A 6,000-nucleotide genomic window follows, 5' to 3' on the forward strand; every position below is an offset into this window, starting at 1 on the left:
CAAGAATATGAATCCCTGCAGTCACAAAATCTTTAAATCAAAAAGTTATTTCGTTTATGAATGCCGACTTTCAGTTGTTGTTAGCCTTGTACAAAATAAATTACAATTTTTCTTTCACTTTGTTTTCCTTTTGAAAATATTCCTGGTGGCACTCACAGTGCCTTATAGCCCAGAGGGCCTACATAATCTTAACCCGGCCCTGCTTCTGACAGCTACAGGCTTAGTGCGGCCCTACAATTGTATGCCTTGTAAAGGCATCACATACGAATTAATTGTGATTAACAATATATTCCACCATTGGAACCTCATTTGCCAGTAAAAAATATGATAATTGTTTGTTTACCCTTTTATCTGGCAACATAACTGACACCTTTTTTACAAGGAGTCATGTTTGCATAGACCACAATACCTGCAGTCATAATGCAAACAAAAAACATAACACTGATAATGCATGCACTGTCCTTGAAGTTGATTGATCCACACCCGAGACAGCTTTCCTTAGAGCCTAGTCTCACATGGGTTGGACCAGATGACGCCAAAAGGCGCACAACTCAAAGACAATGCACCATCAGAGTATGAGAGCTCGGGGTAAGCATTTACACCATCTGGTCCAACACCATGTGAGACTAGGCTCTAAGGAAAGCTGTCTCGAGTGTGGACCAATCAACTTCAAGGACAGTGCATACATTATCAGAGTTATGTTTTTTGTTTGCATTATGACTGCAGGTATTGTGGTCTATGCAAACATGACTCCTTGTAAAAAAATAAAGGTGTCAGTTTTGTTGCCAGATAGATGGGTAAAAAAACAATTATCATATTTTTTACTGGCAAATGAGGTTCCATTGTTGCAAATTCTCAGAAGTGGTAACAATTCTTTTAAGCGCCCTGTATATCTATGAATCAACCCGTATCTCTATCACCAATATTTTGACTTACAAAGAAAAGTATGTGTATATTAGGCGGTGTTAAGTCAGTGTTATTGAACAAAGGGCTTGAATTGTTTGTTATATGTGGACCGTTGCCAACGCAGTTGTCACCAAACAATGTGACTCATATACTGTATTGGACGTTTGATGTTTAGTTCAGGGAAAACTGCGCTGATATTATTATTATTTCCACTGGGCATTGCCACTGGATGATCACATACTCGCCTGGGAACGCGGTGATTCAACTTTGTCTGAGATTAGTCGGAACAAACTCCTTAGCTCTTTCGGTAAAGTCACGTAGGTAGATTTTTTTTTCAAATAAAACCCAAAAATCATATCACGACGTTTCCAGCAGTGGAACTGCTGAACCACTGCGGGTTTATTTTTTCCGCCTGAGGACGATCGCTTGTTTTGCGATCGAAACGTCTTGATTTATTTTTATTTGTAAAAAAAAAAATTCTACCCACGTGACTTTACCGAAAGAACCAAAGAGTATGGATTCCTGCAGTCACGAAAGCTTCCAATCAAGATAGTCAGAACAAGTCAACGTCACCTCCCGTTTGCATCTCCCGCTTACCGCCTTGAGCCAGCGGTGGAAATTCCAAGTTCCTATGCCGGGGGCGAGTCTATCCATGGGGGACACGCGTTCGCTGTCGACTTTTCCACGAAGCGGTACTAATTTTCAACTACCCCCAACTACCCCCCGGAGGAACTATGGCCTAAGTCATCGCTCGTGATGCAAGCAATCGCATCATGCTTCAGCGTGTGATTTGATGAATCACGAATCGTATTTATTGCGCGCGGCTGGTTCACGTTGACCTCCGCAACTTGCCAACTTGACCCTTGTGAGGTAGTCGAGTGGGAACGAGGAGATAGCTTCGGCGGAGACCTTCATCCAGCAGTGGATAGATCACGGCTGGCGATTAAGACGATCGCGTTGAGTTTCACACTTCAGTAAAGCTTAGTTCTTGGAAATACAAAAAAAGACACAACGAAAAACACCGGCGCGCTATCGCAACGTAACGGCTCCCTCTGGTGACGATTGGCAGGATAATAATGGTGCACGCTTTGAAGACAAATCAGAAATTTCAACCCGACGTTCCCACCAGTAAAGTTGGCAAGCAAGCGAGTAACTCGTTGATGCTGCTAATCCTGCATAATGCACGGGCATAATATGACTTTGAAACCCCCCGCCCAACTCCTACGCATTTCACAAGTAGTGACTAATGCCATATCTGCATTTCCCATAAATATGCTAAATTCCTCTTGATATGCAAATTATTTTGTCAAGGCGCCCTTCCCCCCTTCCAACCGAGCTTAAATATACGCTCCAAGGGTGGTGGTGTTTCATTCAGACGCTGCCTCACGTCGTGAGAATTATTTTATTATGTTTAATTTTTATTATTTTATTATTTCCCTTCTACGTGACTTTACCGAAAGAACCGAGAAGATGAACTCGTTGATTGTCCGATTAACAACCCAAACTATTGGAGGACCGCAGAGCTTGGGAAATTGTCGGAGTCAGCTCGGTCGCAAGACGTCAATTGCAAGACTTACATTCTTCTGAATCGTGACCCCCCCCCCCCCCCACCGAATCACGGCGATTCATCGGAATTTTCCAGCGAAGGTGGACGAATCGTACGTCTCTCGACTTCACGGTAACGCCAAGCGTCCCGCACGATCGACAGAGGCGTGGGGGAGAGGCCTTCAAAGCAGCACTGAACTTAAACTCAACAATTTCGGATTTTTATTTTACCAGCTAAGGCCCACTGAGCTATGTAGCTTTTTCCTTGCTTGGAGCGACCTGGCAATCACAAATTAAAGCTCGACAAAGTGGCTTATCACGTGGAAATTTATAGCAGCCAACCAAGTACGATGTTGAGACATGCAAACTCCAAATATACAGCAGGCGTCAGGGTCGGGATCGAACCCACGACCTCCTGTACACCAGGCGAGGTAGTTAAGCTGTCGCCACCGTGACGGGATATTAGCGACTGTATTGACAGACGGTAATTCATTGTTTTAATTGGCTTACGGTCTGTGCGTTTAGTAACAAGAAGATGCTCCGGCCAGCTGACTTACGGGTAGAGCGAACTGCTCGCAATTGGAAGGTTGTTTCAATCCTGTTTGGGAGTTAACTCAGCCCATCATCCCTCCGGGGGGGGGGGGGTCGATACATTGAGTGCCACTTTTTGTGAGGAAGTCAACAGCCGTCGTCGTATGGAGAGACTCGCCCTCGCCATAGGAATGTGGCATTTCCACCGTTGGCTCGGGGTTTGAAACACGAGGGCACCCACTCAATGCGCACGTGAGTAGGGGGAATCACGTTGACTTTTTTTTTTTACCAAACGAGCTTACAGTACATCATGGGACCTCCTTTGCCAGCACCAAAATATACTAATAGGGTTTTCCCCCTTTTTTTCTGCCAACAAAACTGACACCTTTTTGCAAGGAATCATGCTTACATTAACCACAATACTTGCAGTCAAATGCAAACAAAAAACAATACTCTGATGGTAGTGCGTTGTCTTTGAACTGTGCGCCTTTTGGCGTCATATGGTCGAATAACCATATGAGACTAGGCTCCAAAGAAAGCTGTCTCTGGTGTGGACCAATCAGTTTCAAGGACAATGCATAAATTATCAGAGTATTGTTTTTTGTTTGCATTTGACTGCAAGTATTGTGGTTAATGTAAGCATGCTTCCTTGCAAAAGGTGTCTGTTTTGTTGCCAGAAAAAAGGGAACAACCCCAATGAGCTTACAGTAGTTGGTTGATTCTACCACCAGAGGGCGCTCCAATCGCCATCTGCCACTAAAAACCTCGACACATTCCATCGACACCGTTGGCCTCCGAAAAGGAAAAGTATACAATAGGCAACGTTTCGCGGACGGTCCTTCTTCATGGCACAATGGAGAGGCTTGGGAGCCAGGATGAACAGGAGAAAGAGACGGCACTTTACACCCTGGGGCCCGATGATAATTAAACTTTTAAAATAAATCCTGATGAATGGTTAATCAGACCCCGATGGTGTAGAGCAGGGGTCGGCAACCTACGGCTCCGGAGCCGCATGCGGCTCTTTGCGGGCTGCTTCTTGACGATATGTACGTATGTACAGTATGTACTCAGATGCATTGCGGCTCTTGAAATACTGAATTTTGTAACGAATTGGAAAGAAATGGCTCTTCTTGTTATTTTGGTTGCCGACCCCTGGTGTAGAGTAAAGAAGTTGCACTGGACAAAACGTCATCTATAATAATTTTTTCCAAGGCAGTCTCGCTGACAAACGTGTTGATTTTTTTTCGTCTTCAGTGGAAGATGAGGCCAAGGTACACTCGAGAGAGGCTCTCTCGCGGACGCCACTTCCACCAGCAGTGACACGATTAAAGCCGTTTCAGGGCAGCGCCTTTGCGTTTTGAAAACTGGCTCCGCATTGCGAGCTCCATTTTTAATTATCTGCTTTCACTTTGGATTCAAAGCTTTCGTGACTGCGGGGATTCATCTTCTTGGTTCTTTTGGTAAAGTCACGTATAATGGAAATAATAAAATAATAAAAATTAAACAATAACATCATTCTCACTTTATTATGTTTTATTTTTATTATTGCATTACTTCCATTCTACGTGACTTTACCGAAAGAACCAAGAAGATGCTTTCACTTTGTTAAAATAAAAGTCAGTGGGTTGCCTTTTCATGACTCAGTGGCAATATACGGACAGTCCTCGATTTACGAACACCCGACTTACGGACACCCGACTTACGGACACGCCCAGTTTCGGTTAAATATACTATTTTTTAAATCCTTTATATTAAGTTCGCTTGCTTGCTTGCGTGCTTGCTTGCTTACGACCGTGCAAACCTTTCGGTCGTTTTTTAACCCACTTCCAGTGATCCAATCGAGCTGACATTTTGCACACAGACTCGTTGTGCGAGACAATTAATGTTCGTGAAATTTTTTTTCCAAAATTTTACACTGTTTAGGGAAAACAAATTAAATATTTAATTACCAATTGTTTAATACTGCAGACAATCATCTGACCCATAGGTGGCAGCCATCTCAAGCCAGAGGACGAGAGGACTCTAGCCACCACGCATATAAAGGATTTAGAGTGAAAAACTTTGTTTTTACGGGTTATACTTATTTTACATTGACTTAAAACGCGAACTCTCACTTGCAAATTGAACCGCGGCACACATTCGTTCAGCTGAGCGCTCCTGCACGAGATGTAAATGAGTCAGCTTCGTGCTGGGAGTGAGTGTTCGTGTGTGCGCGCATTTAAATACAGTAGAACCTCGGAGACCGAACGCACCAGAACACGAACAAATCGGTGTTCGAACGATATTTTCGAACATTTTTTGCCCCGGAAACCAAACGAAATTCGGAGGTCGAACGGCCAATCGCGACTTGAAAGAACCTCTATGGCTGAGACGAGCATGGCCCAGCGTGCATGACGCTTGCCCAGACAAAGGTTTTACCACCTCCTCCTCCTCACCTTCCACTCAAGCCATCAACTCTCCTTACTACAGGTAAAGTGAAGTTCAATGTTCATTTATTTAATTTATTCCATATATTTCTCTCTTTACTACAGGTAAAGTGAATTCAATGTTAATGTATTTCATTTATTCCATATATTTATTCATTTATTTCATTTATTTATTGTGTTTATTGTTTTTTTTATGATTTTATGCATGTAATTACTGTAAACTTCGTGTAAAAATGCTTTATAATGAGAGATTTCTTGTGTCTCGAACGAATTAATGTCATTTACATTAATTTTTATGGGGAAAATTAATTCGGTGTTCGAACAAATCGCTGTCCGAATGGCCTTCTAGAACGAATTAAGTTCGATCTCCACTGTATACAGTAAATTACTGTGTCCCGGCTTACGAACTGTTCGACTTACGAACGGGCCCCAGAAATGAATTTCGTTCGTAAGTCGAGGACCGCTCGTGCCGTAAATACCAATAGTCCAATATTCGGCGTTATTTCCCATTATTTGATGTTCCCAGTTTACTCTGTTTCTATCGACATATCCTTGTTTTGCGAGAGCGTATCGTTGTGCCAAGCTTGCTTTA

This window comes from Lampetra fluviatilis, chromosome 59 (assembly GCF_964198595.1).
Source record: "Lampetra fluviatilis chromosome 59, kcLamFluv1.1, whole genome shotgun sequence".
Lineage (NCBI taxonomy): Eukaryota > Metazoa > Chordata > Hyperoartia > Petromyzontiformes > Petromyzontidae > Lampetra > Lampetra fluviatilis.